Genomic DNA, 25,489 nt, shown 5'->3' with positions numbered 1-25,489 from the left:
TGCTGCCTGACCTGCTGCGCTTTTCCAGCAACACATTTTCAACACCAGGTTCTAGTCCAACAGGTTTCATTGGAAGCACACTAGCTTTCGGAGCGTCGCTATAACCTGGTGTTGTGTGATTTTTAACTTCAGCAGAGCAGATAGGGAGAAACTGTTCCCATGTGTAAAGAGATTGAGAACCACAGGGTATCATTTTAAAATATTTTGCAAAAGAAGTCCAGGTGTGGTTAGAAAACATTTTTTTTTCACACAGTGGATAATTGGGAATCTGGAATGCATTAGGTGGATATGTGGTGGAGCCAGGATCCATTGAAGCATTGAAAATCTGTCCCTAATCAACCTGTTCAGAGATATTATTGCAAACCTCTGAAATACATAGGACTTAATTCCAGGCCTCCTGACTCAGAGATGGGGACGCTACTACTGCAAAGAGAAAGTGAGGACTGCAGATGCTAGAGATCAGAGACGTGAGTGTGGTGCTGGAAAAGCACAGCAGATCAAGCCGCATCCGAGGAGCAGGAGGATCGACATTTGGGCTCTTGCCCGAAACGTCAACTCTCCTGCTCCTCTGATGCTGCCTGACCTGCTGTGCTTTTCCAACACAACACTCTCAACACTACTGCTGCACCACACAAACCTTTAAGAAGATACTCAATGTTTATTTACTTAAAACAATATTCAGAACAAAAAAGAAAAAGCAGGAGATTGATACTAAGTCAAAATGCCAGAAGAAGTTGTGGATGCAGGTACATTTACAATATTTAAAAGATATTTGAATTAATACTTAATTAGAAAGCTGTGGATCGATATGTGTCAACGCAGACAGGTGGGACTAGTTTAGTTTGGAATTATGGTTGGCATGGACTGGTTTGACCAAGTGCTAACACAATGAGCCAAACAAGGAATGTTTGTGGGAATAAAGTGTTTCAGTTCATGAGACACTAGTTCAAGCACTGGGGAGAGAAAAAGCTTTACGGTTATGACAACCAACTTCTGAACAACGCTAGAGAACTGGAAGTGCATTGCAAGGGAATTAGAAAGGATTTTAAACTAAATAAGGAGGGAAAGGGATTGAATTTGTGACATTGTGGTAAGTCAAAGAGTAGAGACAAAGCAAGTGAGGAAGGTACTTATATAAGAAATGATAAATTGAGCATAACAGAAATGGATATAGAGTCCAATCTTAGAGAAAATCAACAGTCTAGGTTAAAGGTTGCACAAATAATAAAAGACCAGAAGTAAAGATTTGGCATCAAAATGCACTAGCATTCAAAAGAAAACAGGTAAACTGATAGTGCAAATCGGTATAATATTGTATGATTTGAAGACCAGTCACATAGATATAGCTGCAGGATAGCATAGATTGAAACCTGAATTTTGGGGAGTACATGACATTTAGGAAAAATGGGAATTAAGCAAAAAGGAGGGGATGTGGCTCTGTTAATTTATGAGAACATTAACACATTAGTGAGGATGATCTAAGTTCAGAAAACTAAGATGTAGAAGCAATTTGGTGGAGACGACAGGTGTTGAAGGCAAGAAGTTAAACTTGGGAGTGGCGTACAAGCCCTCCAACACTGACCATGTGGTAGGATGGAATTTTCCAATTTTCATCCCACTCAGTTTTACCCGATCCATCTCTAACTCCTCCTTTCTCTTCTGTAACATCACTGTTTCAATTTCTGGGGATAGGGTGGCCACCAACATCCACCACAAACCCACTGAATCCCACAGTTACCTTGACTATGCATTGTCATACCTAGCTTCCTGTAAAGACCTAATTTCTCTGTCCATTGTGTATGTTCCAATGAGGCCAACTTCAACAAGGGAGCCGCCAAAATGTCCACCTTCCTCCTCAATCAAGAAATCACCAGCACTGTAGTTGACAGTACCCTCAGCCAGGTCTGACCCAGCTCCCCTACTTTGGCCCTCACCCCTATCTTCCCTCCCACAACAGCGATAGGTTCCCTCTTGATCTCACCTACCATCCAATCAGCATTCACATCCAGCGGCCGTTTCTGCCCACCTTCAGTGACATGCCACCTCCAGACATATATTCCCCTTCCCTCCCTTGTCAGCCGTCAGACCATTCCCTTTGGACACCACGGTCCACTGCTCGTTCACTCCCAATACACTTTCACACGGCACCTTTGACTACAACTACAGAAGGTGTAACACTTGCCCATTTACTTCCTCTCTCCTCAGTATCCAAGGTCCCAAACACAGATGAAGCAGCCCTGTACCTGCACTTCACTCAATCTAGTCTACTGCATTTGCTGCTCACAATGTGGTTTCCTCTACACTGGGGAAATAAATCACAGGCTGGGTTACCGTTTCACAGAACATATATGTTCTGGCTGTAGAAAACACTTTGAGCTTCCAGTTAGTTGCTTGCCGCTTCAATATACCACCCTGTTCCCCGGCCAACATCTTTCTCTCAGGCTTGCTGCAGTGCTTCAGCAAAGCTGAGCACAAACTGGAAGAACAGCACCTCATTTTTCGCTTGGGAACTCTGCAGCCTTCTGGATTGAATATCGTGTTCAACAATTTTGGGGCATGAGCATCTCTCCCCTGCTTCTCCATCCCCACACACCAGGCCATGTCATTACATGGACTGCTACCACACTATACCCATTGTCAGCCATTAATGTCCCCATTAGCAGCTTTTCATTTCTCAGACTGATCGCTAAACACTGCTTTGTCTGTCCAACTGTTTTTTTCTCTCTCTTTGGCCTCTATTACCATCTATCATTTACTCTGCCCCCTGCCCCTCCCACTCACCCCACCCCATCTTATGTACAAAAGCCATCCTTTTCCTAGCCACTATCAGTTCTGAAGAAGGGTCAAAGGGCAGAACCATGCTGCTAGACATGCTGAGATGTTGCGACAATTTCTATTTTTATTCGTAATGATCTAAATATAGTATCAAAGAGGTAAATTTCGTCAAGTCTGCAGGGTGTGCAAAAAGCAGGATAGATAGTTAATAAGTAAATTAAATTCAATCAACACAAAGAAGAATATCTTTATATTTTAAACATGTATTGACAAAAAAAGAATATGCCTTAAAATTGTGAGCTTCATACACAGTGTTATGGACAAAAGCATATTTCTGTGCTGCAAATGTCCGTACATTTATGTGAACATAAATGATTTGTAATGAAAGTTTAAAATAAACTGCTTGGATTAAACACATTGTTCAAACTAACAATAATCCGGTTTGGAATTATGCCAAGTCAATCCCTGCAGTACATAATTAGAATAACAAATTAGTAATAGAACCAAACATCATAAATTCATGCAAGGTATCAAGTTAAAAAAGAGAAAATGATAAAGAGATTTAGTGCTCTTGCCACAAATTATTTGAAAATTTAAAATAAATAACCAGTAACATTGATAACTCATATTTTTTATTGCTGGTATGCAATTTTGACATCAATATTATTAAAGTTTGACTGCAAAGAAACATTTTTATCAGATTTCAAACTGGGAAGCAATTTTATAAGTGCATGGTATATAATCATAGAATGAGAAAAGAATAGATAAGTGCATGTTAACTATAGGACTGCAATCCAAACAGAATATCAAATGATGTTTTGCTTATGTAGCAAAAAAAACATTGCACTTCAGATTTAATTCACTTCATGAAACATTTTGAGACAGTTGACAGTTTGATTAGTCACGATATTTCTTGCTTCGTTTCATATGAAGTTAATTTAAGTAGATAGCAATCATCTAATGCTCCCAGTTTATTGCAGGTCCAGATTGAGGTGGTTGGTAAGCCAACCAGAGCACAGTCATGTGAGTTTTTAAACTCCTGTGTGCTGTCACCCTGGGCGGGTACCGGGGTGGGCTGTCCTAGAGGTGGTCGAAAGGTGTGTCAGGGCGGACCGAGAACTGGAAGGGGCATGGGGTGGACCGAGAACCGGAAGGTGGATAGGGGCGGGCTGCCTTAGAGTGGTCGGAAGGTGGGAGGGGCGGGGGCTTGCTGGGCTTGTATTGTCTGCACTTTTGTATGTAACGGTATTGTCTAATGTATAAATGTCATTGTCACTGTCTTGTCATATGTGGAACTGGGATTTGAGGTTTGTCCTCCTCTCCCTGCGAAATGGTTGAACAGTAGGGTTCGGGGCCTAGCTTTGCTGCTCCTCTCCCTTGTAAAATTGCTGTCTTTTGTGTACAGCTGTCAATGTTTTTTGTAAACTGGTTTGTAATTTGTTTAATAAAATAAAATTTAAACTCCTGTGCCTCATTTGCATGGCCTTGATCAGCTGAAAGTGACAGGGAGCATCAGATGATCACCAGGAGTATAATGTTATATAGTAGGAGGTTGCTGCCGGGTTCCAAAGGAATGGCCTTTGGAAGGTGGTAAATTACCTGAAAGTTGAAAGCTAAGTTAGCTGAAAGCTACCTGAGTGGTAAAGAATTAGTCCTTGGGTTTCAATAATCCAAGGTGGTCACTTTGCTCAATGAGCTGGAAGACTCATTTTTATGATGCAGAGTGATGACCACAGTGCAAATTCAATTCACACACAAGCTGAGGTCACTATGAAGCCCCTGCCTGCTCAATTTCATCCCTTATCTGAGGTACAGTGACACACAGGTTAAACCCTTTCTCATGAGTCAGTAGTCTACAGTCTTCTGGGACTATGACAAATTTCACCGGATATTTTAAAATTTGATCTCAGGCAGTTTCCAGATTGAAGCCTTCCCACTAGATTAGAAAATCAGATTAAGGTTATGTGTGATAAGACCAGAGGGAATGTCAAGAGGTCGCATCCTTCCAGGTAATTTTAATCAGCACTTTACCCTCCTGGCCAATTCTAGTTTCAATCAGTGGCCAGGATGACAATCAGCCCTTAAATCTCAAAGTTTAGCTTGGAAAGTCAAGACCATCTGTTATAATTTACACAATCCTTTTACTTTGTATAAGGATTTGATTTTTCTTGGTCAACTTTATCTGCTAACAGATGCCAGTCAGCTCAGTGTCCATAATATTTAATGGTGTTTACATAAGAGGATTAATGACTGCAGCATTACTTCTGTTACAAATAGCAAGCACTTGCACCAAAGCCAATTTAATTATTCATTAGACAATTAACACACAAAGGATGGTTAAGTAGCATATACTGCTGCCTCAGGTAAAATTCAGCAGTAGAGGACTATTTTTAGTGAACTACGCAATAAAATTAGTTAAAAGCCTTAAGAATGCACAAATCAAAAGCCACTCAGTCTATTCACTACTTGTCATCATTTAAATCCCCCCTCAAGCTAACAGCACCATTTGTCATTTTCCAATCCCCTTCATCAAAAACATAATTACCATCACTCTTGTAAAAATTAAGCTTTAAAAATACACATACTCTTCCAAATGAAGTGAGAAAAGCTAGTAAAGAAGACTACATAACAGGAATTACAGCAACACATTCAAATCAAGCTTAACCAATAAAAGGCTATTGCAATCCGCCTATGAAATGGAAAGAAATTACACAGACTAGCTGGCATTGACCAAGGTTTGAAAACAACCATCGGACACCCAGTCCTGTAAACCCTGCAAAGTTCACCTTACAAACACTTGAGCGATTGTACCACAGATGAATCAACCTGATACGGTCACGTTCACAGAGTCATACCGAACAGATAATCATTCCTGCCCCAGCATCAGGGTGGACTTAATGAAGGTGGCATTGATGTGAGATCCCTGAATTCTCATTGCATCAGGTCAAACATGGGTAAGTAAACCTCCTGCTGATTACCACTTACCATGCACCACCCCTTCCCTCCTCAGCTAATGAACCATGACTCCTTCATATGGAAGAAACACTGAGAGCAGATGTCAACATCCAGCACTAAGAGTGGTTCAGTCGCATAATGACGGACCAAGCTCAATGAGCTGGAAAGATGTTAAACTAGGTCTGTAGACTTGGTGGGAAAGCTAACAAAAGGGAAGACTTACTTGACTTCAGAAACGAAAACAGAAATTGTTCGGAAAGCTCAGCAGGAATGGCAGCATCATGAGAAATCAGAGTTAATGTTTTGGGTCAAGTGACCCTTCCTCAGAACTCAGATGCTGCCAGATTTGCTGAGTTTTTCCATCAATACCTATTTTTGTTTCTGATTTGCAGCATCTTTCGGTTTTTACTTGACTTCAGCCTCATCAATCTGCTTATCACTGAAATAATACTAGATCACCTAAAACTGGAATCAAGGGGAATCGGGGCAAAATGGTTTAATGTTTGGAATCATACTGAGCACAAATCAGATGATATTAGATGTTGGAGGTAAACCATTTCAATCCTAGGACATCACTGCTGGAGTGCTTCATGGAATGTCCTAGGGCCAAACATTTTCAACTGCTTCATCAATAACCTTTCTTCCATCATAAGGACAGAATTCAGATGTTAGTTGATATTTAGCACCTTTCACAATACCTCAAATACTGAAACAGTCTGTGTTCATATAACTGGACTACATCCAAGCTTGCGCTGACATATGGATGTAATATTCACACCACACAATTGCCAGGCAATGATGATTTTCAACAGGAGAGAAATCTAATTGATCAGCCATCATTTTGTAGGCTTTTGCTTCGAGCAGGGGACTGTTGATGATGAGGCATATGGTAGTCATGCTAGCTCCTGTAACATAAATATTAAATGTGGATAGCATAGTATTCAAAGGTCATCTCAATGTTTTCATAGTTCCTGGAATATACCTATATTAGAGTCACAGGCACTTCAATTTTTGGGCTATTATTAGACTATAATTCAGCTCCAAACAACAGCATGCTTTCATCAGCATAGCATGTTTCAAGTGGCTCCAGTTAAAATGGAGTCATTGACATTTATGTTCTCAGGTACTTTGCTATTATATAGGTGATGATATGAGCATATTTTTCAAAAAAAGGAATACTGCATTCTAACTGTAAGATACAACACATCTCCTCTTGACATTCAATGCCCTTCAATGAATTGCCCACTGTCAATATCTTGGGATTTACCATTGACCAGAAACTGAATGACTGTGATTGTAAGAGCAAGTTAGATGCTAGTAACTGAGACAAGTAACTAGCCTTTTGATTCTTCAAACCCCATTCACCGTCCACAAGGCATGGGAAGGAATACTTTCCACTTGCCATGATGAGTGCAGTTCCAAAAACAGTCAAGGAACACAAAACTATCAAGGACAAAGCAGTTCTTTTAATTGACACCTCATCCATCACCTTCAATATTCACTCCCTTCATCACCAGTGCACAGAGGCAGCAGTCTGTACAATCTACAAAATGTGCCCCAATTATAAAATCTACCTTGTTGTGCACACCTATCTCTCTCCATAACCTCCATAACCTCATCCATCACCTTCAATATTCACTCCCTTCATCACCAGTGCACAGAGGCAGCAGTCTGTACAATCTACAAAATGTGCTGCATTAAACATTAGAGCAGGGTTTAATCCTTCTATCTTTTCCTTTGCTAACTCTAGGTAGTTCATTTGGAACCTTTTGAAGATGCCACTCTAACTCAGAGTTGTGAACTTTATCAAAATACAAGCATTAAGGAATTGTCCATCAAAAGTTTCAATTTCTCAGGCAATTTCCACAGTCATCTATGTCAGGACTTCACACGTTCCCAACATGCAATTCCAGTTTACACTTCAGCAATGATTTTCTTTCTGTCGGAATATCTAGCTTCATGAATTTACTAAGAAACTGGCTCATTTATACTAATTAAACTATGACATCAGTTTATTTTCCTTTCAGGATAGCTTTTAATCAGTAATTGAAATATATTACTTGCAGAAAGAGGACTAGTAACTAGGACTAAACATTTTTTATTTTTTGTGAACGAGCAGTTTTTCAATAATATTAATTAAATTGCATCAGGTTCTCACTCTGAAACATCAGTGATTTTTTTAATGCAAAGAGAAAATATTCCATTCTGCTGAGAGAGTTTAGGTTTGAAATTTTGCAAATCCATTCCAGCAGAAACATGAACTGTAACCTTACCAGTGTACTTTCAAAAGCAAATTGCAACCACTTTCCTGATTGGTGGCCATTTTTCAATACATTATCATTATCCATTCCATATACTGGCTGTCTCATTTTTAACAAAAATTTATCACAGTACACAGTGACATTCCAAGATTATGGCACAGGATAATCAGATACCGGCCTTTCCTGCACTTTCAGGATGTCTATTAAAAGGTTTGGCTGTCGTTTAGTGGCCTTTGGTAAGAATTCTCCCCAGCATGTTCCCAATGTTAAATGTAACCGTTGGGATATATAACATATGTTCCACATAAGCAAGCAAGCAACAATCTCCGAATGCTCTTCTGGTACAGTAATTGTTTCCCTGTCGGGAATCCCAGGTTTAAGTCCTATTTGCTCCAGGGATGTCTTACAATATGTCTAAACAGGCTGATTTTAAAAATAAAACTTTGTAACAATGTATGTGAGAAAATTATTAATTTATTATCTTAAATATGCTGTCCTGATGTTAGTTATGTTGTAGATTATTTCTCAGACTATGAGGTATATGGACAGAATGAATAGAAAACCACTGTTCTCTGAGGTGAAGGGTCAATAAAATGGGCATATTAAGGTTTAAAATTTTATGGCTTTTCCAACAAACATCATGACTCCAATATTAGATTAAGAAATGTTGGTACTTCCAGGCAACAGATATCTAATTGTTTGCCCCCATGCTCTTTATTATATGAAGGACAGTGACAGGATACTGAAGCAGCAGACTGAGGACCTGCTCCATTGTCAGACAGGTAGCCCCACTAAGTAAGCTACCAATACAGGGAGGTGAGCAATTCTGTGGCCTTTCATTCCCTGAAACCTGTTGCTGAGGTAAAAGAGCCTACACTGCAAGAGACGCGTGACGAGGCTATCTGGTCAAGCTGATATATTTAACATAAAGCGCAGGTGTGGGGGCAATCTAACATCAGTTAAGTGGAATATGGATGCAAGCCTACTCCTAAGTGGAGTCTTCTTTGCATTACTTCATTGGTTGGCTTTGAAGTAGACAAACGCTGCAAAAACAAGAAAGCATCAGTAATTCATTCAAAAGGTCTTTCCCCTGTTGATTAGCTTTGGTTTGATGGACCTTCAACAATTTTAGTTACATAAACAAACTTTTTAAAATAGAATCATAGAGTCATAGAGATGTACAGCATGGAAACAGACCCTTTCATCCAACTAGCCCATACCTACCAGATATCCTAACCTAATCTAGTCTCATTTGCCAGCATTTGGCCCATATCTCTTTGAACCCTTCATATTCATATACCCATCCAGATGCCTTTTAAATGTTGCAATTGTACCAGACTCCACCACTTCCTCTGGCAGCTCATTCCACACACGCAACACCCTCTGCATGAAAAAGTTGCCCCTAAGGTCCCTTTTATATCTTTCCCCAAATGCATTATTTGAAGTCAACTAATTTTGAAAACATTTTGGTAGTTAATTTGGCCCAGATATTACAATAACAGGTTATTGTTGGAGCAGTAAAAACTGGAGTTACACATCCGAATGAAGCTGACTCTGAAGGAATTTCTTTGGAAATTGGAAATTGGAAATTCTGATAGTTTGTTTCTGTCTGTATATTTAGACCTTTGTAAACATCCTTTAAAGTAGAGAATTTAGAGGGTTCTGACTGACAGCTTACTAAGTACTGTGGAAGAGTTACAGAGGATTTATAGCCTACTCTAATTCCTGGCTAACTGTTAAATTGAGTCCTAAACTCAATACTGACTCCCCTCAAACTAAACTCCTCCGAACATTGACATCTGGCTTTTAAACTTTGGAATATGATAAATGGGATTATGATGTTGAGATGATCTTCTCCCCTGTTGAATTCCTCAACAAGTTTGTCTGAAAAAGAATCAGATCCAACTCTCAACATTAATTTTGTTTCTCTCTCCGTGGAATCTGCCAGGTTGCTGAGTCTCTCCGGCTCTTTCTCTTTTTATTTCAGATTTCCAGCATCTGTGGTACTTTCCTTTTATCATAACAAAGGGCCCTTTGTCCGACTATCTCCAAAGCTAAAGTGAAGTGGCTAGTTCTTAATCTCAACATGGTCAGAAATCAGGGATGGAATCTTATAGGGGTCTGAATGATTTGGGCTACAATGGGAAATGAGACAGAATCCAGTGAGAAATATAGCAAGATCTTTTGTGACGTCAGGAAATATTTGCTGCATCTGTTAACTGAGTTCTGGGTGTTGAGGGAAGATTTTTGCTAGGAAGTGTTGAGTTGTCTATTTAACTAGATGCAGATCTCACCTCTTTCTTAAGCAGCTCTCCATCACACCATCTGCGGTGATCAAACCGGACATTGAGAATTTTGACAAGGAAGTCCAAGCAGGTGCCTGGCAAATTCATCTCACTACTTACTCCTAAGAACCTCCATGTTGGACATCAGGCACCAGCAGTTGAGGAGCTGCTTGGTTAGGGGCAGGAGGAAAGGGTGGAGCAGAGAAAGGGTAATATGGACCAAGTTTGGCTATGTCTGAGGTGTGTGGAATTAATGGAACGGGCACCTAGAAAAGAGGGCCTGATGTCGAAATTCTCAGCAGTATGTTAGTGCTGAGGCTGAACCCACTTGCAGTGGACCACACCGTCATTCCAATCGGGAAGCGCATGGATAGTACGCAATGTTGAGGAGTATAGTGGTGACAAGACCAAGTCCAGAGAAGGTTCACTCGGCAAGAAGGGAGGCATTGTTTTATGAGGAGATGCTGAGAATGTTGGGCATGTACTTATTGGAGTTTAGAAGTATGAGAGGATACCGATTAAAGCATATAAGATTCTGAGTAGGATTGATGGGGTGGATGTGGATTTGTGAAGGACAGGTCCAGGTCTTCTCCTGCAGAGCAAGTACTTTTGTTTTAGAGGGAGTAAAGGCAATGAATGTCTACCAACCTTCCACCCACGTATCCTTGTTATGGATGTCCTTTCTTGTAATGACTGAAAGTGGGAGAATGAGTGAGACAAAAAGTGAGCAGCACAGCTGTTGGTTCTGGTGGATTGTTGTGATGTCCCAAAGGTGTGAAGAGGTCATACAGAGTTACTGATATGGGAGGTTGGAGTTTAACCAGAGCTAGTGAGTAAAAGGTCAACAGACGGGGTTGTCAGAGTATAAGTATTGTTGAGAGTTGAAAGGTGTGGTGCTGGAAAAGTACAGCAGGTCAGGCAGCATCCGAGGGGCAGGAGAGTTGACATTTCGGGCATAAGCCCATCATAAGTATTGTTGAGTACAGTGGTACTCATAAATGTAAGGTTTCAGACAGAAGAATATTGAACTTATAATTTTTGAACAGAGAAGATCAGTCACCTTCTTCCCATACCTTTGCTTGACCCTACTCACCCTGTAGATGGCACTGACCTGGTAGCAATCTAAAACCAGGTTGGCATACTTGGTGGCATAGTCTCTTCAGCCAGTTCTCTGGAAAAGGATTTCTTTCCTCTCTGCCACACCATCCACAAAGTCATCCAGATCTCTCTCTGAGAAGTGTAGTGCCAGCCTCTCTTTTTCATCCATCTCTTCTGATGCTTAACACAACCAAAAAGCACAGCATGCAGATGGCACCACTCCTACAGGTTTTGAAAAAGAGCATGGTCCTAGGGGATACTAGTCTTATGGAGATCGCTCAATGAACAGCAGGTTCCTTCATGAGTGGGAGATGGTACAATAAGACGGTGAGAAAATCCCGTTGGTCTCAAAGCAAGAATCCCTTCATAAAATGTGTCGCAACTTGCACTTAGCCATAAATTGGTAAAAGTCATCTCAAAGAGACTGATCAGAGCAGTAGGAGCTCACAGCTAACCTTGGCATTGCTGGTGTGATTGTCAAATTAGGTTTAAGGGGGCGCCATTCATTCCAATCTCTTTTCACAGAAAGCTTGCCACATTCTTGACAGGTCTATTGTCTCTGATATAAACAGTAAAACCCTCCTGTTCTAGTGAGCATGCTTCTATGTTGTAGATTTCCTAATAATGTCTTGCTTTCTTTTCATCTGCTTATTGTCCAAACTCCTTCAGTTAACAACAAGTTTTGTACATTGCGCCTACACCAGGTTTGTGACAGTCGAAACAGTTACAGTAGGGGTATCAAAAAATATCATAATGGGCACATACCTGAACTCAGTGTAATGGTGTAATGGTGCAACAAGACAAAGGCCTGTATTCCAGTCTTTGGTCATTCATAAATGTACTGAACAGAATGGTGTCAAAAACCTACTTCTTTAAATAGAGAATTCAATAGAACTGTTATTTCCAGCTGTCTAACTGATATATTATCAATTAGTACATCTACAAAATTCTCACATTTTCACTTTAACGACAACTCCTAAATCAAAATTTTTTTTGAAACCAATATTTCTAATAATACCAATCAATTTGCTTGGCTTGCTGTTCTCTTACATTACAAAAAAGATTTTAATAAAGGCATAAGGCATGACCATGTTGATGTGATTTCATTTTATGTACTCTTAATAAATTTGCTTCTGTTGCCATCTTTATTAAGGACACCAATAATATCTTCACCATAGGTGCCAATTTAATGGGACTATAATTTTCTTCGATAATGTATCTGACCTTTTCGAATAGTAAAAATGTGATTTTTTAGCCTTCTGATGCCTCTAATATGCCGAGTTATTTGCAAATAAAGCACAACTTAGTCATACTTTGATTGTACACCAATTTTTTTTATTCTATTGCTCAAGGCAAATTGGAAATTGCATAATACATAAAATCATGAGTCTTAATCATGTAAAGAACAACTCTGCCACAAAGCAGAAAGCAAAAAAATAAATAAATTGACATTCAGTAAACAGACCAACAGCTCAATCACAGTTTAATTGTTTGTTGAGGGAATGGTATAGAGTGATGTCAAACATAGTTTAGCTGTTGCACAGGTTACAAGCCAGAAACCAGGACAAATATCATTTATTTTTAACTTTCATTCAGGCTCCTCTGTCAATAAAATATTTCTAGTTGGTTTCTCTATATCTTTCCAGAAGGTAAGGCTAGGATTAATTCATGCTGGCTGACCTCCTATTGCCAACCCAGTAGTACAAACAAGAAAAAGATATGCAAATAAAACCTACTTGGGGTCATCTTTATTGAGAACATAGTCTTGTCACTCCTATCCCATCTCCTTAAAGTATGAACAAGCTCTGACCTGAACATTGGACTTACTGGCACAAGGATGTGGTGAGGATGATGTAAGTGGAGAAACCTCCCACAGTAGGCTCTACTAGAATGCTAGAATGAAATGATGGTAAATTTCCTACACTTGTTCCTATCACATCACCTCCCCTCAACTCCATTTTCCACTTTTTTACTGACACCAACCAATTTTCCTACCAAATAAGAAATCTACCTTCTGAATTATGTTGTACAATATTGTAGATACAAAGCATGTCAGCTATAATATATTTATCCACTAACTCTGATATTTTTGTGTAACAAAACATGCAGCATGTTGAACAGGGTACTTAAGAACAACATATTTACGGTTTTCATTATAGTATTACTAACTTCATTGGTCAGAGAATTGCGTATAGGAGTTGAGGATGTCACGTTGCAGCTGTACAGGACATTGTTTAGCCACTTTTGGAATATTGTGTGCAATTCTGGTCTCCCTCCTATTGGAAGGATGTTGTGAAATTTGAAAGAGTTCAGAAAAGACTTACAAGGCAGTGACATAATACGTGATGTTTGCGATGTTGTCGAAACCACCTTGAAGTCTAATCAGCGTATCACTTCTGCCACCATACTTGCCGCTGCCTTAGCCACTTCTGCCCCCACTGACGTCACTCACCAAAACACTGCTGATGACATCACAAATGTCACATGTTACGTCACATTCTCTCCCCCCCACCACAGCAGATGTCACTGAAGGCACCACTTCCGGTCCCTGACCCCCGGGGTGAACGTCACTTCCATTGATGATGTCACCCCTGATCCCATAACCACACCCACTGCCAACTCCAGCCCCAAACCAGGTCCTAGCTCCCAGCCCTGCTGTGTTTCTCCCACCCTTCTCAAACCTCCCACTCATTGAGGATGAACAATCAGCCCTTAGTAAAGGCCTCATCTTCATCGTACTACGCTCCTGGATCAAGGAATTCAACATGCATTGCAACCTCAAACTATTCTTCCACTGCCTCTACCTCCATGCTTATCTTTTCCATCAGGGCTCCCACCCACCCTCCGAGGACCCCTTCTCCTGTCTCCAACACACCCCATCCAACTGGACACCCCATGCTGGGCTGTTACCTGCCCTCGATCTCTTCATTTCCAACTGCCACTGTGACACTGACCACCTCATCCTGTACACCCCCCTCACCCACTCCAACCTCTCACCCTCGTAACGCGCAGCCCTCCACTCTAATCTCAACCTTACCATCAAACCAGCAGACAGGGTGGGTTGGTGGGGGGGGTGGGGGGGGGAGGGTTGCAGTGATAGTTTGGAGCACCAACCTTTACACCGCTGAAGCCAGGTGCCAACTCGCAGACACCTCCTCCTACTGCCCTCTCAACTAGGAGTTCACCTCCCACCAACAAACAATCATCTCCCAGACCTTCCACAACCTCATCACCTCAGGGGATCTCCCATCCAACCTCAGTCTGGGAACCCAATATCACCTGGTTCTACCTCCTACCCAAACTTCACAAACCTGACTGCCCCAGTCAACCCATCGTTTCAGCCCGCTTCTGCCCCACTGAACCTATTTCTGCATATCTTGACACCGTCCTGTCCACCTTGGTCCAGGATCACCCAACATACGTTTGGGACTCCACCTTTCACCTCCTTCATGACTTTCATTTCTCCGGCCCACAATGCCTCACCTTCATCATGGACATCCAGTCCCTATACACATCCATCTGCCATGATGAAGACCTCCAAGCCCTCCATTTCTTCCTCTCCCACCGAGCCAACCAGTACCCTGCCACTGACACACTCATTCAATTGGCTGAACTCGTCCTCACCCTCAACAATTTCTCCTTGCAATTGTTCCACTTTCTCCAGACCAAAGGAATTACCATGGGCACCTGCATGGGTCCAGCTCTTTATCAGGGACATGGAACAGTCATTTTTCGCAGCTATGCTGGCACAATTCCCCACCTTTTCCTCGTTATATAGATGACTGTATCGGCACTACCTTGTGCTCCCACAAGGAGGTTGAACAGTTCATCAATTTCACTAACACCTTCCATCCCAACCTCAAGTTCACCTGGACCATCTCAGATTCCTCCCTCCCCTTCCTGAACCTCTCCATCTCCATTTCCGATGACCGCCTCAACACGGACATCTACTTAAAACCCATGGACACCCACAGCTACCTGGACCACACCTCCTCCAACCTTGAGTCCGGTAAAAACATTATCCCTTGTTCCCAATTCCTCCCCCTCCACTGCATCTGCTCCCAGGAGGACCAATTTCACCATAGAACATCCCAGACATTCTCCTTCTTCAAGACCATAATTTCCCCTCCCACATGGTCGACAATGCCTCCAGCACATCTCCTCCACTTCCTGCACCTCTGCCCTTGAACCTCACCATCCACCTTTGAACCCCACCTCTCCAATCGCAACAAGGACATAACATTCCAATCCTCACCTTCTACCCTACCAACCTCCAGATACAATGCATCATCCACTGCCAATTCCACCACCTACAAACAGACCCTACCAGCAGGTACATATTCCCCTCCCCACCCCGATCTGCATTCTGCAGAGACCATTTCCTCCGCGACTTTGTTGTTAGGTCCACACACCTCCCCCCCTCCCCCTCTCCCCCCCACCAACCCACCGTTCATTCCTAGCACCTTCTCTGCCACCGTAAGAAGTTCAAAACCTGAGTCCATACCTCCTCCCTCACCTACTTCCAAGGCTCCAGTGGATCCTTCCAAATCCAACAGAGATTTACCTGTACATCTACACACATCTACTGTGTCCGTTGCTCTCAACGTGGTCTCCTCTACACTGGGGAGACAGGACGCCAACTTGTGGAACATTTCAGAGAACATTTTTGGTACACACATAGTAAGTAACCCCACCGCCCTGTAGCTGAACACTTTAGCTTCCCCTCCCACTCCGCCAAGGAAATGCAAGTCCTGGGCCTCCTCCACTACTAAACTCTCGCCACACAATGCCTGGAGGAAGAATGCCTCATCTTCTGCTTTGGGACTTTTCAATGACATGGGATCAATGTGGATTTCTCATTTCACCTCCCCGCATCTTATCCAACCTTTCAATGCGGCACCACCCTCTTGAACAGTCCCACCTTTCCATCTTCTTTCCCAGCCATCTGTTCCACCCTCTTCTCCGACCAATCACCTTCACTCCACCTTCATCTATCTACTGCATTCCCTGCTACCTTCACCACAATCCCAACCCCCCTCCTATTTATCTCTCAGCCTCCTTGGGCCACCTCCTCATTCCTGATGAAGAGCTTATGCACAAAGCGGCGATTCTCCTGCTCCTCGGATGCTGCCTGACCAGCTGTGCTTTTCCAGCACCATACTTTTCAACTTTGATCTCCAGCATCTGCAGTCCTCACTTTCTCCTGGACAGATCTTAACACAAATATTAAGAACTAGCTTTCAAACTGTTTTCCAACACAATTTGTTACAGATACTGAAGTTCAGAGGAATTATGCTCTTAAAGTTTTTACTTAATTGACACCTTCCAGTTGCTCTTTCTTGAATTGTACGTGACCGTTTTGTGTTTTGTTTCATGTCTAATGGTCTCAACTGTTTCTCAGTTCTCAAGCTCTCCCAGTTTGAAAATCTTCACAGACTAGAAAAAAAAAAGATATGTTTTTTACAGCGACTGAATTCTTCTGAACTGAACAAAATCCTGCTGGGAGAAAAACTAAAACTTGCTTCTTAACTCAAATCTTAACACTTTTCACCTCAAACTTTGTTATTCTGTGATACCATTAAATATTTTTGTTGACACATATTTAATTTCTTCAAATTCCACAGGCTGTGCAATCTACATTCCATCTTCTCCTGGGAAAATGGCATCCACCCCAGTCTCATTGGCATCAACAGCCAATATGAATGGCTTCACATAGCTTGGTAACTATTAAAACCTATTAAATTGCTGTCAGTGTGTACTCGATTTGCCAAAGGCCCTCCAGCATTCTTCATCCATTCCAATATTTTGTTCATCTTCAATGATTTTGTAAAAAGACCCATTATAATGCTGAAAATTCAGAACGATGCACCAATAAATCACTGACTTTGGTGTTTTGGTTTAGGTACAGGAAAATCCAAAATAACACTTATTTTCACTTCACTGAGGCTACTTTGCCTTTCCTCAAAGCATGGCCCAGTAAGACACTTTTGATTTGGAAAATTCACTTCTATCCAACTTTATGATCAAATTGATATTTTGAGGCTAATTAAAAAGTTAATTCAAATGGTGTAAATATTTATCCCACGTTTGGCTGAACTCAATCAAGTTGTGATGTAAACAGCAAAGGCATAATAATCAATCAATTAATTTGTTACTTTTATTTGGAAATTCACTGGTACCATTTTTATTCCAAACAGCATAACTGTACATTGATAACACCCATCTGATACCACAGAAGAAGATATTTCTTCAGATCTATCAATGTTGGGGCAGCCAAAGGTTGACAAGATGGCTGACTGTACATTTTTAGTTGCCATAAATATGGCTGAAAAGATTTTTAGCAGTAATAACCAAATTAGCTTGCTGGGCTCAGAATTAAAGTGAGATCGTAAATTAGGCCAGTGGTAACTTTGAGAAGATTATAAATTCAAGATAACAGATAGAACAAAGAATCTTGCAAATTAAAATACAGGAAGTTCTGTATAAACTCACAGTTGCAGATATCTATAAGTGACAGTCTGATAAGAGATCTTTGGGAATAGAGAGCCTGAAGTTGGTATTGTAGCAAGACTTAAAGGAAAGTATGATCTCATAATAACAGAGCTGAAAATGTGTTGCTGGAAAAGCGCAGCAGATCAGGCAGCATCCAAGGAACAGGAGAATCGACGTTTCGGGCATAAGCCCTTCTTCAGGAAAAAGAAGGGCTCATGCCCGAAACATCGACTCTCCTGCTCCTTGGATGCTGCCTGACCTGCTGTGCTTTTCCAGCAACACATTTTCAGCTCTGATCTCCAGCATCTGCAGTCCTCACTTTCTCCCATAATAACAGAGACTAGTTTTGATAAACATCCTTGCAGGATTTTTTTCTGCATCAGCAGGAAGATTAGAACAACAAAAAGGTATAAATGAGATAACTTTGCAAGAGTACTTTGTAAGAGTACCAAGATACATAGCAAGAGGACAGAAACAATTGTGAAATAGGGTCAGTATGACCCTCCTATCAGAAGGATGTTGTGAGACTTGAAAAAAGATTTACAAGGCTATTGCCTTGACCTAAAGGGAGAGGCTGAATATGCTGGGGCTGTTTTCCCTGGACCGTTGGAAGCTGAGGGGTGATCTTATAGAAGTTTATAAATTCATGAGGGACATGGATAGGAAAAATAGACAAGGTCTTTTCCCTGGTGTCGGGGAGTCCAGAACTACAGGGCATAGGTTTAAGGTGAGAGGGGTAATATTTAAACAGGACATAAGGGGCAACATTTCCATGCAGAAGGTGGTGTGTGTGTACAGAATGAGACAAAAAAACTGCAGATGCTGGAATCCAATATCGACAAGCAGGAGGCTGGAAGAATGCAGCAAGCCAGCAAGCATCAGGAGGTGCTGAAGTCAACTTTCAGATGTGACCCTTCTTCAGAAATGGAATGAAGTGGAATGAGTTGCCAGAGGAAGTAGTAGAAGCTGGTACAATTGCAACATTTAAAAGGCATTTGGATGGGTTATGAATAGGAAGGGTTTAGAGGGACCAAGGGCTGGCAAATGGGAGCAGATTAGATTTGGATATCTAGTCAGCATGGACAAATTGAAACAGGTCTGTTTCTCTGCTGTATGTCTCTATGACTTGGAGAGAAAAGACATAATCACCACTTTGAACCTAATTAACAGCCTAAAGAATCCAAGTAAGTTTCTTCTAATGACTTAATGGAGCTATAAAAGTGCTTGAGATTTGAGTAGGTGGTGTAATGACAATAGAGCCCATCATGTTATCAAATTTCCATTTTAAACCATCTTACAGCATGCAAAATAAAACAAGTTGTAAAAGGTAACTCCTAGATGGAAAGACTGGGTTTGTTTGACTTTTCCAAGTCAGGTAAGAGGGAAAAAATTATAGCTTTGTCACAGAATCGTAGGATTTGGTGCAACTGTATATAACTTCATAACTTAATATTAGAACTGATATTCCAAATATTATAACAGAAATTAACATGCTTCTTAATCTTCTGTATGAACATCAAATTTGAAAAGTCCTTAATTATAAGTAAATGTACAATGTATAGGAAGAGATATAACAATCGGTGTTGGAATGTAAATTGGGATGCATTGTAAAATCCTAAGGCTTGATGATAATGATGTCTGGTAAATACCATGAGAACCTAAGGTTGACCATGATGTTGTCCATCATTGTTTGAGTATTCACAGGATTGGATGTGTAGGTCAGACGAATGTGACAAGCACTGTTGTCAATGTTGCATGTAACCGTTGTAATGTCGTATGTATAAATATTCTGTACTTGATTGGGAAAGGTAGAGTGTCAATAACCTCCAATCTGAGCTGTAATTAAGAGGACAATTGAGCTCAACATGAAAGCCAGACTTGGAGCTGTCTCCGGCCTCTCCCACATGTGAGGTAAAGGAGCTATGAATAGTACAATAGTTTGTACTATTAACAGCAGAACTGGAGACTCCTCTTTGACATGTATCCCCAATAATAAATCAATTTTGGTGATAAATCAGGCATGTTCAAATGACTCAATGAGTCACCCATTCATAGAATTGGATTTGGTTCTGATGCTTGCTGATGCTATTACTGGACAAGGCAGATCCCAAACTGAAATCTGGCATGATAGATTATAGTTTGCTTTGTTTTGGTTGCAACAAATTCATATCTCACTGAAACACAAGCTTATAATGTTGCAGATTTGGTTTTAACAATGAAACATTTTATAATATTAAAGAATATACCCAAACTGTTGACATGCAATGCAAGTTTAGAAATTTCAAAACACGCTGTAAAGTATAATCCCATTAATCCCACAACAGTCCTTTATGCATCTCAAAGGCACCCTGTGGTACCCAAAAGCACCACCAAAGTCCACCAAATAAAAGTCTTTTTCTCTAACTCTTGACTGATTGAATTTCACTGCGACTTTAATTCCTAGTTTCAAACAGGTGATAAACTTCACCTGAAGCTTTCGTGCACTTGAGTTTAAATGTTTTCAGTTTCAAATAACCTCTTTGGAGGTTTATTCAAATCCTTGGTAATATTCAAAGCTATTCCAAAGCCAAACCCATGCATTAAACTTCACCACATCTCCTGTTTCATGTTCAATACCTCCAATGAATTTCAATCCACAGCCAATGGTATTACTGGAAATATCAGATCGCAGAATGAAAGCTGGCTTGAGAGATCACACATTTAAGTTGTTTTAATTAGTTAATATGGTGTTTAGTCATTGGGACGTATTCACAGGAGGCTGCAAAAGTAAATTTATTATGCTGGGCATGGACTGGTCAAACCAAAGGATCTGTTTTCATACTGTAAGACTCTATGATTCTATGCAAAAGAAATAAAGAAAAAATACACACATTACAGATATATAATTACATATTAAAAGATCTCAATGTAATTTAAGTTAAATGCTGGTTAAAATATTGTTGCAACCCATTAAGTTAACCATCCAAATAGTGAGTCCATCTTTGTGGATGGCTTTGTGAGCATGCAGCTGAATATATTTAAGTTGAACTTGGAAGTTGAAAGGTCAGACATACTGAAACTTTGCTTGATTCAAACCACCATACCACTTCAATTTACCTTAACTTGTATGCTGTTCAACATTATGATTTTATTCGAGTTTTTTTAATCTATAGAAACATCTGTTTTGGTTGATTTTGTGCCAGGAACAGCTGCCACTGTGAAAGCTATTTTATGGTTGGACAGAATTTGTATTGTCATGCCTTGTTTAGATCATAAATTTTCTCCATATGAATGACAAGGGGGAAAGCTTGGTGAATTGAAATTTTACACTTGGACTGAATGTCCACATATCCACACTTTGTATGGATTATGCTGACATATAAAGTCATAGAGTCATTGAGATGTACGGCATGGAAACAGACCCTAAGGTCCAACCTGTCCATGCCGACCAAATATGCCCAATCTATTCTCACCTGCCAGCACCCAGCCCATATCCCTCCAAACCCTTCCTATTCATATACCCAACTAAATGCCTCTTAAATGTTGCAATTGTACCAGCCTCCACCACATCTTCTGGCAGCTCATTCCATACACGTACTACCCTCTGTGTGAAAATGTTGCCCCCGAGGTCTCTTTTATATCTTTCCCCTCTCACCCTAAACCTCTGCCATCTAGTTCTGGATTCCCCGACCCCAGGGAAAATACTTTGTCTATTTATCCTTTCCATGCCCCTCATAATTTTGTAAACCTCTATAAGGTCACCCCTCAGCCTCCGACGCTCCAGGGAAAACAGCCCCAGCCTGTTCAGCCTCTCCCTGTAGCTCAAATCCTCCAACCTTGGCAACATCCTTGTAAATCCTTTCTGAACCCTTTCAAGTTTCACAACATTTTTCCAATAGGAAGGAGACCAGAATTGCAGGCAATATTCCAACAGTGGCCTAACCAATGTCCTGTACAGCCACAACATGACCTCCCAACCCCAGCACTCAATACTCTGACCAATAAAGGAAAGTATACCAAACGCCTTCTTCACTATCCCATCTACCTGCAACGCCACTTTCAAGGAGCTATGAACCTGCACTCCAAGGTCTTTTTGTTCAGCAACACTCCCGTTAAAAATAATTTTACTATGCTATTTGTAGAACCGCTATTTATATTGTCTAATTTTTTTGCATGTTTGAAATATCTATTAGCATTAGTAATTTTTTCACAAGTCTCCAGTGTTTACAACAAGTAGTGATGTCTTTGCAGAAAATAATTCTAGGGTGTAGGTTTGCTCGCTGAGCTGTAGGTTTGATATCCAGACGTTTCATTATCTGGCTAGGTAACATCATCAGTGGCGACCTCCAAGTAAAGCAAAGCTGTGGTCTCTTACTTTTTATTTATAGGTTTGTCCTGGATGGGGTACCTGGGGTTTGTGGTGATGTCATTTCCTGTTTGTTTTCTGAAGGGTTGATAGATAGTATCTAGATCTGTGTGTTTGTTTATGGCGTTGTGATTGGAGTGCCAGGCCTCTAGGAATTCTCTGGCATGTCTTTGTTTAGCCTGTCCCAGGATAGATGTGTTGTCCCAGCCAAAATGGTGTTTTTTGTCTTCTGTGTGTAGGGCTACGAGGGAGAGAGGGTCGTGTCTTTTTGTGGCTAGCTGGTGTTCGTGTATCCTGGTGGCTAACTTTCTTCCTGTTTGTCCTACGTAGTGTTTTTTTTCCTGCGTGAATTCCTGGTCTGGAGTTTCCACTCAACTGAACTTTTCTTAATCACTAAGAATGAAGTTCGATTTACATATTTTCACATTTCATTACCACTCTATTGCTGTTCTTCAGCACCTATCGATTACAATTCCATATGTTTGGCCATATTGCCCCTTCTGGATGAACATTGATGCTGTTCCCTGCTCTGCTGGTGTGAAGCACTCCTCATTTTGAATTCCATTTTGCCTTTGACCATCTGTCAATCTGACAATGAAACTGACACTGATCAATGTTCTTTTAATTTGGGAAATTTAATTTATTTTACAAACGTTTGTGTCTCAGTTAACACTTCCTCCCCAACTGTGAAAGGAGTTCTTTTTACAAATGAAATTGGAAAAGTTCCAACTAATGCACCTTCTTCAATCCTTCATCTCGATTACAGTCAGTTGTTCTATAACATGATAGTTGTGTTCCTATGCAACCCCACATTATAGAAAACTCGCACTTTAGAAATAGAGCTTAAAATATTGGTGATGCAATCGTGTTAGAGCCAACACAGGTTTTAGAAGTTTGTGCTTTAGAAACTGCATCCCCAAATTGTCGATCGTGTTACAGCGAATTTGTGTTGACGAACCGTGCATTATAGCAGAACAATCAGTACTTTTGTTTCAAAGGCTTAAGGCCCAACACAGAATGGAACAGGAGGTTATTGATTAGGCACAATGACTATTAACTGATCACTTGGGGGTGGTCCTCAATATATTCATATAAATTGTGCAGATTGAATTTATCTGAATTGATGAGTTTGAATTGAAACTGCATCACTATTTAAAATCAGAGTTAAGAAGAAACACAAAGGTCGTTCTAGTGATTTTAAGGAGGTTAGACAGGTGGACTTCATAGAATATGAGTTCCTTGATTGGGCCACATTCATAACTTCAATCAGTGAGTCCTGTTTAACAGATAAAAACAGAAGTGTCAGAGGTTCTGTTCACTCTAAGAGGTGGTTCTGAGGGAGTTGGACTAGTGACTAGATGATGGGATACTAGCCTCTGGAGTTATTTCAGTAGCGATGATGGTGGGATTAATGATGTAACTATCCAAACGTGCCTACTAGCTAAAGCCCCTCTGGACTTGAAACAGGCTGCAACTGGCCTTATGCTCCACTTGCTGCATTTTCCAATGATATGAGTTGCATGGCATTCTGTTGGAAATGGACACCCTTGCGAGGCTGACTGAGCTTGGCGAATATCACTTGAGTGAAAGCAATTGCATAGAATCATTCAGGATATATCTTGAACAGAGAAACTGGAAGACAGCCCATGGCAACACTCTAGAACAAAGCCAAGCCCTTGCCAAATTGATAAAATTTTCTTCGGGATATGTGCCAGTCAGCCAATATAGTTGCTGCCACTGTATGGATGTGAGACAGCAAAAGAGACCTATAAGACCTATATTGAACAAGTGAGCTCATAGGTTGGTAGGCTGGAGAGTGCCACCTACATCTGGTTTGGAATAGTTAAATTGTTTAGCAATAACCAAATCAGAACCAATAAAAATAAATGTCTGGTTAAATGGTTATGGATTCTCATGGAGATCGATACTGGCACAGCTGTTTCAGTGATTGCAGAACAAGTCTCTAAGAAAATTTGCTCTGGTCTCCAATCCTTACATTTGGTAAGACCTTGGCCAGGTTGAGAACCTATGCCATGAAACTTTTCAGATTAAGGGTACAACTTAAGTTCCGGTCTCTTATGACAAGCAACCGGTTCCGTTACCACTGATTGTAGCAAGAGGCTTGGGCCCAAGCTTGATGGAATGAAATTTGGTTGACAAAGATTCCCTAGACTGACTCAATGTTTTTCAATTAGAAAATGGCTGCCCGAGTGAAGTCTTAATGAAATACCTACATTTTTTTTTTTAGGAACGTTTAGGCAATATCAAAGGAGTCAAGGCCACCTTGCATGTTGACCAAGAAGTATTCTGAAATGTCCACCCAGTGCCATTTGCCTTTTGAACAAAACTAGAGGCAGAAATCAGAGGCTGTGAGGTGAAGGAATTGTCAAACCAGTCCAATTTGTTGAATGGACAGCACCAGGATTGTGAAGCCAGATTGGTCTGTTTGCCTTTGTGCAAATGGTAAAACATTTTTTGCAGCGGGATTAATACCCAATCTTTCGCGCAGAGGATCTACACACAAAGCTGGCAGGGGTGCTGCCCTTTGCGAAACTGGACATGACCCATTTGTGGTTAGATGAGGATTCCCAGAAGTATATGTTACAATTAATATCCATAAGCGTTTGTATTCCAATATACAAGACTAACATTTGGGGTATTGTCAGCCTGTGCAATTTTTCAGCGGATGATGCAGAACATTTTACAATGTCTACCCCAGGTTGCTGTTTATCTAGTTGATGTACTGATAAGATGGAAAATCAAGAAGGAGCACTTAGAGAACATGGGTATTGCCCAGAGACATTTTTCCCAAGTGGATGTATGCTGTATGAGGGCGTTTTAGGCATCCCCAAGTGATGTATTCTGGCAACAGGGTCAACCAGAGTGGGTTACACCTGTTAGAAGATAAAATTAAAGCGATTATTGGTGCCCTGGCTATCACATCAGTTTTGGAGCTTAGGTCTTTCCTTGGGCTGGTGAATTATTATGGCAAGTGACAGGGTCCGAGATGTCTCGGACCATGTCTTCAGAATCCTTAAGGGGGAGGGTGTGCAGCCAGACATCATAGTGCACATTGGTGCCAATGACATAGGTAGGAAGAGGGGTGGGGAGGTCATTCAGGAGCTCAGGGAGTGAGGCTGGAAGCTAAAAGCTAGGACGGACAGAGTCGTCATCTCTGGGTTGTTGCCGGTGCCACGTGACAGTGAGGCAAGGAATAGGGAAAGAGTGCAGTTGAACACGTGGCTGCAAGGATGGTGTAGGAGGAAGGGCTTCAGGTA

The sequence above is a fragment of the Chiloscyllium plagiosum genome, chromosome 1 (genome assembly GCF_004010195.1).
Source record: "Chiloscyllium plagiosum isolate BGI_BamShark_2017 chromosome 1, ASM401019v2, whole genome shotgun sequence".
NCBI classification, from domain to species: Eukaryota; Metazoa; Chordata; class Chondrichthyes; order Orectolobiformes; family Hemiscylliidae; genus Chiloscyllium; species Chiloscyllium plagiosum.
Note: the sequence above shows the minus strand (reverse complement) of the source record.